At 38.3% G+C, this 14,073-nt stretch overlaps 1 protein-coding gene across 1 annotated transcript in view; it reads right to left on the bottom strand.

Moving 5' to 3' along the window:
* mrpl11 (mitochondrial ribosomal protein L11) overlaps positions 1-13,176 on the bottom strand; it is a 46,372-nt gene extending 33,196 nt beyond the window's left edge. The window contains exon 1 of the mRNA XM_044040796.1: positions 13,091-13,176. The gene's annotated coding sequence lies outside the window, so the exon portion shown is untranslated. The remainder of the gene's footprint in view (positions 1-13,090) is intronic.
* Between the last annotated feature and the right edge of the window lie 897 nt (positions 13,177-14,073).

The following is a 14,073-nucleotide window of genomic DNA, read 5'->3' as shown; positions in this document are numbered from 1 at the left end:
GATTAAAGTTTTGATTAAAGAAATTAATCAGTTGGCTATTAAAAATGTGGACTTAATTGCACTTGAGTGACCCACCACTGTTTGTTGTTTAGCCTATTAGGCTCTCTTTAGTCTTCATTTAAAAGACAGACGCCAGCCAACAACATCAGTGACGCTCCCAAAACTCATGTTTACTCACAAATCAAGGTTAGAGGAAACAATCTGATAAAAGGTCTCTTTGGTTTTAAAGTCCCAGCCCTTCTTCCACATACTGACATACCACATTATCTACGCCAAAAGGTAACCAAACTGCAGCATGAAAAAAATAAAGGGAGGAAACTAATTTATGACTGGGCCTTGTACATAACACAGAACTAGGTCTGATTAAATTTTTACATATTATGTTCCCAACTTGTCTTCATATCTCTAAATTCCAATATTGTTTGAAATGGCACCAGTTTTGTTTTGCTGCACACAATTAAGAACGAGGCACAATATTGTGATCATAAAATAAAGATTTACTGAAGCATACATGCTGTGCTCATCTGTTAACTGTGTGTGCATAGAAGCCATTTCACCTTTCATTTCTGCTGGTTTGTGTTTCCCTACAGCATCTACATCCCCCCCCCAACCCTGAAAGTCAAGTCCGCCGCATTACAGCTAATACTGCTGACTCGTGCTTTGTAAGATGAATTGTAATATGTAGGACTGGGAACATACAGTACAGTCATTACACCCAGAAGATGAATCATAATAAGGTTGGTGATCCCCCTGACTTTTCATTTAGAGCCATGGGCAGGTCAAACACATCTATACATCTACCTGATGGGAGAGTACAACATTTAGCGCAGATGCTTATTGTTCCCACACAATGAAATCCAATGTCTCCAGTGTTCCCCTGACTTTTCATTTTGTGCAGAGGAGTCAAATTCAGTTTCACTAAGAGCCAAACTGGGAAATAAGGCTCTCTCACACAGCGAGAGAGAGAGGGAGAGAGAGAGAGAGGGACGAAAACTCGTTCATCATATCGTTGAATGTGCTTATTTTCCATATTCCATAGTTCAGTTGAGAGAGATGGTAATCCAAACGCAGATGGTAAACCTGACAGGAGGCCCACTACGGATGGCAGGGTGCAACTTCAACCAGAATCAACCTGAACAAAACTGCAAGATTTGCACTATGGCAAATGGTGTGAACTCTATACAAACACAGGGAAAAGGAAAGGTGCAACATCCATGTCCTCAGTGTCGCCAAAACCCATTGGACTGGCACAGGATTCAACACGGCAGGAGGAGAGCTGGTCACATGCTCAGGACTAAGCAGAGGCTTAGAGCACTAAATGAGAGACTTCTATTTATGCATATCATGGCTTGCCCTTTCAACATCTCTATCATTTTTCCGTGATGGAAGAAACTGCCAGCTGCAACCACGAAATGAAGTGTATGCCTTGGAGTCACATGAACAGCTCTCCAGTCTCCAGAGGTGGTGTGGAAAGATAGAGCCCTTACGATAACCACCAAATTGAAAGTGCCGCAAACTCTGGAGTGGCCTGTGGCAACCTACGACTGCGGGGCCTGGACTCTCCATGCCAGTGACATCCAGGAGATTCAGGCCTTTGAGATGAAATGTTACAGGAAGCTATTTTGCATCAGCTGAACTGCACATCGCACAAACTACTCTGTACCCGAGAAGCTGGGACTGTAAAGAACTAGAGCTGCAACTATTATACGTTTATAACTATACGATTATTCGAGTATTTGTTTGGTCCATAAAATGTCAGAAAAGGTTGATTAGTGTTTTCCAAACCTCGAAATGTTTTCAGATGTCTTTCAGTTTGAATTTCTTTGTCAAATGGAGCAATGAAACCAGAAAATATTTACACTTAAGAAGCTTGTTTTGATCATTAAAAAACACCCAAACAGATTAATCGATTATCAAAATAGATGAAGAATCTTTGCAGCCGCAGAAAGAACACTTGTACTTTGGCCATGTCAACAGAGCACAGAACATTTCTACACACACACATTCTGCAAGGGATCATCAGTGGTAGAGGGAGCCACGGGAGACTACGTACGAGGTGGGACAAGGATGTTCAAAACTAGATGAAAACAATAATTCTCCAAATGCACACACACAGCTAGAAACAGGAGGGTTTGGAAGCGACCATAGCTCCAGACCCTCAAGCAAATGAGGATGGGACTAGGTAAGGTGAGTCAAGAACCTCAACAAGCGAGAAATAGTCATCAAAAACGTTGCTACGTCAACATTTATTCAGGCAAATTAATGCATATTGCCGTCCCTTCTTAATGGAATGGTAAATGGACTACATTCATATAACACTTAACGACCACTCCAAACACTTAACACTATAGATGACATTCACCCATTCACACACACGTTCATATAAAACTTCAGTAGCTGGCACAGCTGTCAAGGGTAATTTATAAGTATGCCGCCACACAACCAACTCATTTGATGAGTCTCAATATGAAAACTAATTTTTTTTTTTTTTTACTATTTACTCTAAACAAACCCAGATGGAGCCTTTTTTTCACAGAATAAATCTTGACAAATCAAGTTTGGCATGATGTGCAGCCGCACAAATTGATCTACTTCCAGACACCTGACATCTTGTCTTTCCTGCAAGTTCATCAGTTCTTGGCTTAACATCTTGAACTGTGGCCACTGCAGGATTAGAGGCAGGCTGTTTGTGGGAGGAATTGTTGATCTTCATTACAGACAACATTTGTTCAGAACGGAGCTGTGACATCATGTTTGCCTACAGCACTGACTTTCCATTCCGGTGCCATCCTGTGTTAGCAAAGCTTGCTAACTTGACGCAGAGGAGATGCACCCGTCTGTTTGACTTGGCACGCGTTCGATGCTGTGCAGACCAGAGCAGCAGCTTGTCCCGTCCAAAATGTGTTGACAATCTACACGGATATAAGGCCGGATCAAAATGTGCAAGGGCCTGGATTCTGGGCGAAAGCCTCGAGTTTATATGAGATTTACTGCCTCCACGAGGTTGACATTTGAAGTTTTCAGTTTAATGTATTGTGATTACATTTGGTATAGATGTTCATACATACCTTGGTTGACATCAAACTTTTCAAGGACAAATTTGCTCAAATTCAAGGACCAAATGTGCTGACACAGCTCGTGATGGAAGGGCAACCTGTAAGCGCCGCTTCGCCCACTTTTATTGATTTGCAGCACGCTCTGCATCTGGCCAAGTGATTGTCCTTGGAATCTTAGTCAAACCAGTCTTTGTACTTTTCTTTGGTGAGCCAGAGATCTTGGAATTTGCATTTCCCAGGCATCGCGTCATTGTACTCTCTCTTGTTCTGCACGGAATCTCCCGACAGCGGCAGAGAGAGAGTGTACAGTGTCCACAACACTGCTAGTAGACCTGCAACTAACGATTATTTTCTCGATTAATCAAGTAATCGTTCGGTCCATAAAACGCCAAGAAATGTTGAAAAATGTCAATCAGTGTTTGTCAAACCTGGAAATGATAATATTCTTAAATGTCTTGTTTTTATCCTCATACCAAAATTATTATTATTTCTTTGTTATGGGGAGCAAAGAAACCAGAAAATACTCACATTTAAGAAGCTGAAACAATCAGAAATCGATTAATCGATTATCAAAATAGTAGACGAGTAATTTAGTGATGGATTAATAATCGAGTAATTGTTTCAGCTCTAACTGCTAGTAATTATGTCTCAACGTTTGTCAAGCAATGCAGGACGCGTGAAACAGTCGGTGGCGATGTAACAAACAAGACAGACATTTATCTAAATATCAACTTAGCTTCTTTCGTGCACAAAACTCAAGCAAATTCAATGACCCATGTCTATTTAGAGTGATTTTCAAAAACCTTTCAATGGCCTTCAATTTTTGAATTGAAGTGCCATCAATTTTTCGTGCAATCACATTTTTTTTGTCAAATTCAAGGATGTGTGGGAACCCTCTCACACCCTCCATAAAATGAATTATAAAAACTACGGCGGCACTTCATTCATATTCTGGAAGTTCAAACTCTGACATCAGAATAGCAATCATTTAATAAAAGTTGTCTGGGGAAAAAGGAAAAAAAAAAAAACAAGCACATGAACAAACTCTGCTGTAGTAGATGAGTGGAAAAGTGAGCACTGAGAGGACAGCTCATGACACTGCACTGCATTTACTCATGGCTATCAAGACATAAGAGGATTAAAAAAAATTGATAAAAAGTTTGAAAGACATAGCACGGACTATACCTTTACATTATAATTAAGTATCTAAAAAGTCTAAGAAATGACAGATTAATAAGACAACATGTCATGAATACACCATGGAACTAGTTTACAGATCCCAAAAAAAAAGCATATTTTTAGCTATGACAGGGTCTTACAACGTCATGAGACTTCCTGCTTTACCGTTTTACGGCAATTGTGTGATAACTCAGATAAACTGGCAAATAAAGTGTCCCTGATAAATCCCAGCATTCATTAGGGTGTTTTAGATTAGATAATATAAATAGAGCTTCTTTCCTTGGTTGGGTCTGAAATGTGCGATCTATTACTCGATACAAGTTTCTTGTCCCGGGGGTTTAATTTTGTGATAATCTGTTAAGAGCAGATTAATTCTTATTCCAGGCTCATCGCTCAGTCTTTTAAGATTGCGTTTTCATCTCTTTGAAAAGATAAAACCTTTCAGAACCTATTTCCAAACAGAAGATTACTTCTATTTTTTTATTGCAAGAAAAGGGACAGAATGTGTTCTCATCTTCCATTGACACGTTGGAAGAGCTCTGACAATTGATTTGGTTCAACTCTTAGTTTGGCGGTCCATCTAGTGGTAGCATGTACCTTTACATTTGATATTAGACATAAAAATAAGCAAGAGAGTCAAGTTAATGTTTATTTCTATTGCACAGTTAAAAGCAACCTAAACTGATCAATGTGCTGTACAAAACATACAAAAGTGTTTTTTATGCACAATTAAAAAAAGGTATGTGGGGTGGAGTGGCTCAGTGCTTAAGACTGGTACCCTGTGTGCGAAAGACATCAGGTCGCAATGGTCGCAAGTTCGACTCCACCCCTGGCTGATTGTACTCAATTCCATTGTAAGTCGCTTTGGATAAAAGCGTCTGCAAAATGACATGTAATGTAATGTAATGTAATGTAATGTAATGTATCTTTGCTCAACCAGAGCTCAGTAAGAAGAGATGAGTCTTCCAAAGTTATTTTAAATTCTTCTATGGTCTGACCAACCCTCACATGTATGTGTAAGCTCTTCCACAGCTTAGAAGCTGCCACTGAAAAAGGACTATCCCCTCTTATTTTTTTTTGGCCACGGTCTAGGCAAGTGCAAAAATAGTCAGTCGGCTGACGTCAGAGTTCTGGCTGAAGTGTGAGGCTTTAAGAGGTCTGTTGGATACGGAGGTGCCATATATATAATTAAGACTTAAAAACAAATAATATAATTTTTTTTAAATCAAGTCTTAAATTCACAGCATTCAGTTCCTTCTTTCTTTGAACAACTTGTACTTGACTTGTAATGTAAAGACATTAATTGCCCACTCAAAACCACGTACAGGCAGATTAATACACAATAAGTTAGCGGTAATACACTTTAGTCGTGTTTGTGTGACTTCTAAGATCGTCCCCATCACCAATTCGCCATCCTGCGCCAAACAAATTTAAGATCCACAAGACCAGAACTCCCTGGAGACAATACCTGACAGAAAAGGAGGGGACACTGTTCATATTACATGAAAAACAATTTCATATTTATGCTCGTCTTTGCAAAGAAGGTTGAATGCTATTAGAGCCATAATAAATGACTGGTGTCCTTGAATGCATAACCAAAATCTCTGTTAACAGCACAACAAACTTGCACAGGGGGGACCTTCACTTGCAGCGGGGAACTCTAGGATGAAGGTGTTTATTTAGATGGCACCACGTTATGAATTATAGGAGCTTCAGATTAACTCTAATCGATGAGCCTTAATGCAGTGACCAAAAGAACAAATGTACTGGGCTGTGATCATTCACTGAGCCCCATGGGAGACACTCTGGATAAGATTAAGAGATAACACCAGATATAAAGTTATAGTGAGCCAGTTAGACGCCAATGCTGTTCCGCTACATTAGTATTCATCCCATCAAACTCTGGCCCTAGAGCTATTGATCGCTGAATGCCAAGTGCTAAAGGCCAGTTAAATAAAACAAAGTCTTCAAGAAGAGACCAAAAGGTCCCACAACATGCACGTCTTCTCTCTCTCTCGCTAAGATCTTAAGTTAATCTAAGAATTACAAAAACACACACAACAACCGATCATTTCCATTTGACATCAAAACAGTCCCACATTAACACCAAGTCTCATTTATTTAAAACTACAAAGCAACGGCAACAGTTACACAAGACATTTTTACCGCGCATTTATCTCGGACAAAAATGTGCTAAAAGATGAAGCGAGAAAGCACTCTCAAATTCATCACAGATATTCCTTTGGTGCTGACAGACATTAAATATGTGCTTGAAAATTATTCAAAAACTAGAGAGTGAATGTTTACCGGCATCAGCATGTTTTACCGACCATAAACAAACATCCCATAATACCTTAGAAGTCACTCAGTTGACGTCTGTCTGCATTACTTTACAATTTCCAAGCTTATGCCAGACATATATCGTAGAGGAAAAAAAAAAAAGTGGTACATTTGTGGGGGCTTTTAAGAACTGACCAAAAGTGACAGAACCAGGACCTACAGATTAAAAGCTGCTCTTATAATTTTAGTTAAATGTGGAATTTCTATACTGCAATTATATTTACTTAATGGCCAACATGTAAAGCAATTCAGACAGGACTTTCCGATATAAAGATAGACATGGGATATCGGATAAATGCCTCTTGTTTTTGTATTATGCTATCATTTATTATGCTGTGGTTAAAGTCACTCCTTACACTGGCATTTTCCATTATATGAGAGAGGTTTTGTGTGTTTCCATCATGTGGTGCGGCAGGCAGAGTAAGAAAATTTGAGGTTGAGGCAAATACAAACAAAGATGAAGGAGAGAGACTGTCACACACAATGTGGTATTTGTTATAAGGAGTGGGAGGACTCCAGCCAGGCAAGACAAAACAAGAGGGATACCTCTGATGCATTGATGTAGTTCAGATACAAAAAACCAGACGGCAAACAAAAAAACAGTACAGAGTCAATGAGTGAGAGCCACAAAAATAAAGACGGGGAAGATAACGGCTGCATCGAGAGATGTCGTGAAAAGACGAGGAACTAGGGAAATATATGTGCATTGTTTAGTGGATACGACAATACCTGCGTTTGGATACAAGAATTTAGACATAATCACACAAACACAGCTGATATACGACAAGCAGCCACACAACAATAAAACAGGTGGTTTTAATGATGCAACTAATCAGAGACTAATCAGTTTGAGTCCCCACCAGGTGAAGAGCTGGGATACCCCCTGAGCAAGGTACTCAATCCCCATTGTTCATTGTTAACTGCAGATTCTAAACTGACCCCAGCCACATTCACATCCAGTGTAGGGACGGCACAATACCACTTTATCTTGTCTGATACCAATACAAATATCACAAACTCTGAGTCTGCCGTGATAGTAATTTTAGACCTTTTCAACTATGAAGCACAGTTGTGCTGTCACCATTTCAAAGATTTCTCCAACAGTGTAACAAATATTAGAAATAAAGTGCCCACAACATGACTCAGCTAAAATGCTGTTGCTGATTTTTACAGTCTGTGCGTAGTGGAGTATGTGATATGTAGGATTTTTGGACTATCCGATAATTTTGAACAGTATCAGACCGATACGGAGTATCATGTCGGCCCATTCCTAATCCAGTGTACTCCTGGCGCCTTATTAATGGCAGGGTTGCACCAGAAAGGGCAACCGGCCTAAAAGTCTGTGCCAAATGACCCATAGAGAGGGAGAAGCCAAAAAATAAAGTCTGATACGCTTCTAGGCTGCATAGTTTGAACTCAAACAAATATTTAAGGTTTGGAATGACAAAAGGGGGAGGAGTCTGTGACAACAAGACTTGCTGTGATTAGTGATAAAGAAGTGTATCAGTGACACAAGAGTAGACTACTGGTACTTTTTTTAGGACCTGCTCTGGCGAGGTTCCAAGCGCGCTGAGTAGATAATATGCGTGACGTCGCCAGACTGCCCGCCACTGATTGGTCAGAGTGTCGTCACAGGAAGAGAACATCCAACACAAAAATTAAGCCGAACAATGCCGAACGACTTAACAATCCTAAAAACGTGGGTTAATCTCCCAAATTTACCAAGGAAATGTCTAAAATCTTAATATTTAACAGAGGAGTCTGGTGTATAGCGACAGCACAAACGGCATCTCACAAACCCTGCCGCTGTATTTCAGTCCAGTGACTGTGTCACACGGAGTCTGTGCTCCGGTCATGGAGGAAGTACTGAACAAATATTTTTAATTAACTGCTTTGTGTCTTGTATATAACAATGTAACGTCAGTTTACTACTTAACACTTAAACGAAGATTTGTTCCTGGGTAAAAAAACCTAACATTACTAGATCCCCACATAATTTTTTTTTTTTACCTGAGAAGGTGGTTTAGTTACACTTAAAGCTATGACCAGTTAATAAGAACATCCATTCTCTGCACAGTTTTATTGCTTTTGAGTGAAAAAGTGCACGACTGAAGCAGTATGCTCATAACTGCAGTATGTGTTCAACCCAGGACTTTGTACTTGAATAGTGATGACTCCCAGTCTAAAAAACCCTGCATGCATTATCTCTGCTTGGGTGTGATCAAAACCCAGGGAGGCCGTTTTCTTTACTGGCTCCTCTGAATTACATTTCCCTCTCTCTCCATCGTATTTGAATGGTAAGACAGAATGCGTTACAAACTGCCTGCGCGTGGAATAAATCTAAAAAAGCAACAAACAACAAAAACAATGCATTACTAGGAGAGAAATAAAGAAAAGGGAGAACCACACACACAGTTCAGATCACCGTCTGTCATTTTTTTGCAGGCTAGTAGTTTGTTTTATATCCTGTGGCAGCGTTGCAGTCGTATTTTTTCTAGTAGAGAACAAAGGCCATCACAAATTACAGATAGTTGCCCTCTGTGATTTTCTGCCTTGTCCTTGTGGCAAAGAGAACAACACAGACTTACAGGAAAGTAATATAAATATTGTGGGTGTTCTTTTCCTATCACCATTACACTGTGCAATCAGTTTTAAGAGTTTCCCATTTCAAATTTAATTTATTGGCATAATTATCAGCATTCAGTGATTTAATATATTTTTTTAAAATGTTGATCATCTTTTTGGCCACATTACCAAGCACTAATCGAACAACTTAATGTTGTTGGTGATATTAAGCCAAAATGCAAAAATCAAAGCGATGTCAGGAAGGAGAAGGAAAAAAAAGATGCAGATGCAGGTCACAGATGCAGGGAAAACCGCACAAGCATCTACATGGAGGACTTTACATTATCATTCCATCTTCAGAATTACAGCTGAAACACAGCAAGCCAAGTGTGACGGCAGCCAGAATGTGACAGTAAACACTGTGAACTCTGAAGCCGTCGCCCCTTCTGCTTCAGCCGGACCTCCCGCTCAGAATAACGAGCGGATATTAATATGTAGCAGCAGAGATGAGGATGAGTGAACTTGGGGATGGACACCAGAATTAACAGGCGGCGACCCTGAATCACTTCAGCTACAGGAAATCTACAAATCAGATCCCAGTCATTCACATAAGGAATGACTCAGCTCATTTTACAACACTCTGAGCCATAAAGACCAAGGAGGTTGGATCTGATTTATCGACCACAGATGACCAGTCCACATGGAGGCATGATAAAACGGTTTCCTCATCAATGTCACTGTCAACTCACTTTTCTTTTCTTTTTTTTACCTTCACATCAATCCCTGGCCTCATGTTACCTCACATAAACATGCCATAAATAGAATATAAATATTGTTTTATTTAAATGGGTCATTTTTAATATATGGCCTTCTCTTGGGTAAAGTGAATGAAGGCCAGTTTCACTGCAGAGTCTTTAAAAGTTCTCCCTTCCCTCGTCTGACCGCTTTCATCTGGATGTCTATAGATCAAAACATGTGTGAAATAAACGCTATAAAATATGAATTCTGAAGTTTGGCTGCCATAGCTTAGCTGCCCCTACCTTTTGGAACTCCCACCCCGTAAATACATCTGTTCTGCACCAAATTATGAATTATTATCATTATTATTATTATGATGAAGACTCTTTGAGCAAGTGTGTTACGTGCAATACAACTAAAATGCATTATTATGACATGATTATATGATTTTCCAACTTTAGATCAATGGAAATTACAATGGTAGCAGGCCGTTTGACGGTCGCCGTGGCTGCTCCTTTGTCAAGAGATGAATCAATATATAATCAGGCAAATAAATTGGGAACATCGAATAAACTTACGCCACACAGGTCACGCTCACCTTCCAACCATTAAAAATTCATTTTCATTCAGTGGTCAATTATTATCGAATTTCATACCAACGGGGCACAGGACAGGTTGTAGCTCTTCTATTGACCGTTTTTTGGGAACAGCCACCCAAAGACGATTCAGAGAAGACATAATTTGATCATTAACTGACAAGACAATCACTAATTTTCACAAACGTAAAAATCTACGTGGTCAAAAACATCATCACAATCAAACACAATTAAAAATCAGTCTACATCAATAATTATCCATCCATCCATCTTCTACTGCTTTATCCTCCACATGAGGGTCACGGGGGTGCAGATCGCCAGTCCATCACAAGGACACATAGAGACAAACAAGCATCCACTCTCACACTGTCCAGTTTGCCTCATCCCCATATTGCATGTTTTTGGACAGTGGGGGGAAACCGGAGAACACACACACACACACACACACAGGGAGAACATGCAAACTGCAGATATTCCCTTGTTATCAATAATTATATTATACAGGTTCCATTGGTGTATTATTCTTGTCTTTTTACTTTTATACATCTTATTTTATACTTTTGCACTACAATTGTGTAATATTTCTATTCTATTGTGTTTTATTATATTCTCCATTTCCCCAGTGGGGAATCAATAAAGTCTAATCTAATTTGTGAAAGTTGAAGAAACAATTTTTCTTTTTTTAAAGTCTTTATGGACACTTATATAATTAATAATATAATTAATTAATAATATATTAATTGAGGTGTAATCTGGCCAGTTAGGTTATGTTTTCTACAACCAGATTACAAACTTGTAAGTGGGAGATGCATCTTAGCATGAGGGAAAAGTAAATGTAAATAAATTAAAAAAAATAAAATTAACAGATATTTTCACATCATACATTTTGCCATGTAAAGTAGCTACAACACAGAAATAATTTGGTAATTAATCAATTCATAGAAAATGTGTTGGGAACTACTGTATAATTGTTTACGTAATTGACGCATTTTCATTTATTCAAAAGACAAAGTGATTAATCAACAAAGCAGTAAGTAACAGTTGCAGCTGTACACTGGTGTAACTAATAATAGATTTTATTGAAGCATTATCCAAACAAAGTCATTGTTAATGTAATGACTTACAGCTGCTTCTCCTGTGATGATGACTTTAAATAACTGATTCATTTGATGATAGGACTGTCAAGAATCAGACCAGTAAGTAAAATACAAAGATGGACAAACTTAAAGCCAGGCTGTTCTAATATATGTAGCATGGCAAAAGGACTGCAACGATTATTATTTATGATTATTATTTATTTACCATTTTGATAGTCAATTTTAAGAATTAAAAACAAGCTTTCAGATTTTTCAGCTTCTTAAATGTGTTTGCTGGCTTTTCTTTGCTCCGTATAACAAAGAAATCCTTAAAACTGAATCATTTTGGTTTGTGGTCAAAACAAGACATTTGAGAACATCATAATTTGAAGGAACTTGTTGGTAAAGCTAAATCTTGTTTGACTGTGTAAAGATGCATCACTACGAAAAAGTGTGAAGTTTGTCAAATCCAAGTTATTTTAATAAAAAAGAAAGTAGAAATTCAAAAAAGATTTTAAAAATAGGAGTCCCACCTTAATACTAACTGGTTATGTCTCAGATTATGTGTAATAAGGTTGTGTGCTCGGTGACTGATGCAGTACTGCAGATATCCTTTCACTGTGGTAATGGTGATTCTATTTTCACCGTCATCATCAAGAACTTATGGTCATATGCTGTAGAGTGGCCAGGTTGTACCAGTTGATAAGAGCTTTATCGGATATTTCTTAAAATATCTCAGAGAATTAGTGATGTGTCGGTCGCAAACGTGCGGGTTCAAAGAGCCGGCTCACATGACGCACTCATAGATGGATGCCATGAAAAGGAGTGGAGTGCAGTCCAGTGCGTGGATATAAAGATGAATGACAGCAGGAACAGAAGCAGCATCTGGATGCATTTAAATAACTATAAAAAGTTTAAGCACTAAATGTAATGTTAACTTTTGAATACTTCAGTACAAAAGGATGTGTTGACTACAAATCACAAGTCAAAACAGTGCTACATTCGGCTGAATTATAAAAAGGTATAAATGGTGAAATGGAGAGCTGAAAGAGTCGGCTCTTCTTTGTGAGCTGAGCCAAATCATCTGCTCAATAAAAAGAACCAAAATTCCCATCACTAGAATAAAGTGACTGTTGTGGCATTTATTTGACATGATTAATGTGCAAGAACCTTTAAACTTAGGTTGAAGCTTTTAACAATTCTGAGAGGAGATTCATTTACTACGTGTCTTTGTTATGAGTATTAATGTGACACAAATACATAAGAAACTGAAAGATTAAAATAATGTGACTCAAACAAACATTTGCAGCTCTGAATTCTGTTGTTTTTAGACAACATTCTAAACAAACCAGGTGCTGAACCAGTGATGAAGATCAGCCACAAACACCGTGTGAGCAACAACACAATTCAAACATAAAACACCACCGAAACACTGACATTTCCACAGAGCAGACTCTGCGTATCCACCGCTCACACGACACACACGTTAACGCCATCAAACAAACACTTAGAACGGCTCAAAGAAAAGCGTTAAACTGACCTCACTGTGACCGTTTGTGACACTTGTCCCGTTCACTCACGCTGTGCGCCGCATCCTACAGGGCGCAGACATGTTGGATAAGTGAACTCGGGGGGGGGAAGGTTTGTGGCTGGGTTTCAAAGCGCTGCCACCTACTGGTCTGGAGGAGCAACTGCAGCATCTGCGGCAAATCAACGGCAAATCAAATCAAATCAAATCAAATCAAATCAAATCAAATCAAATCAAATCAAATCAAATCAAATAAAATAAAATAAAATAAAATAAAATAAAATAAAATAAAATAAAATAAAATAAAATAAAATAAAATAAAATAAAATAAAATAAGTCGATGACGTAAATAAAATAAAATAAAATAAAATAAAATAAATCAGTAGATTTATTGATCAAATCGACTGATTGTAAATACTGTGCTAAACACATATAAAGATATCTAGATTTCTTTTAAATCTAAGTTAAAAAATAAATTCCACACACTATTGGTTTGCTTGTTTATGCCTTGGAGCGGCTCTGGTAGTGTGCATGAGAATGTAACAGTAAGTCCCATCATCTGAATTCTGTATAATGTTTGCTGTGTTTCTATGAGGATGTCTTGTCTGCTTTCAGAATCACTGAGCTGTGAACTGGTGAGTAATAAACTTGAGTGTGAGCAGATGATTGTCCTCAGTGGCCGTGTTTCTTCAACCCACTGTGCTGCTCATGGAATCGCGATTATTACATAGATTATTCTTATTTAAAAAAATTTCATTTATTTCTGTGGGTCCTGACCCCATCACTGTTGAATAGTGAACATTGTGTTTTGTTTGTTTTCATTTTCACATGACTGAAGACGAATATGAATACATGAATATATGACAGAACCAGACCTGGAGCAAAACTGGGAAGATTTACTCAAACACTCCCAACAAATATTGCTTTAACATGTAAATAATTATGGTAATTTTCAATACCTTTTTGTATCAATACACCATGTACAATATAAAATA

Source organism: Solea senegalensis, linkage group LG12 (assembly GCF_019176455.1).
Source record: "Solea senegalensis isolate Sse05_10M linkage group LG12, IFAPA_SoseM_1, whole genome shotgun sequence".
Classification (NCBI taxonomy): domain Eukaryota; kingdom Metazoa; phylum Chordata; class Actinopteri; order Pleuronectiformes; family Soleidae; genus Solea; species Solea senegalensis.
The sequence above is the reverse complement of the archived record's forward strand: the minus strand, read 5'-3'. Positions and strand labels throughout refer to the sequence as shown.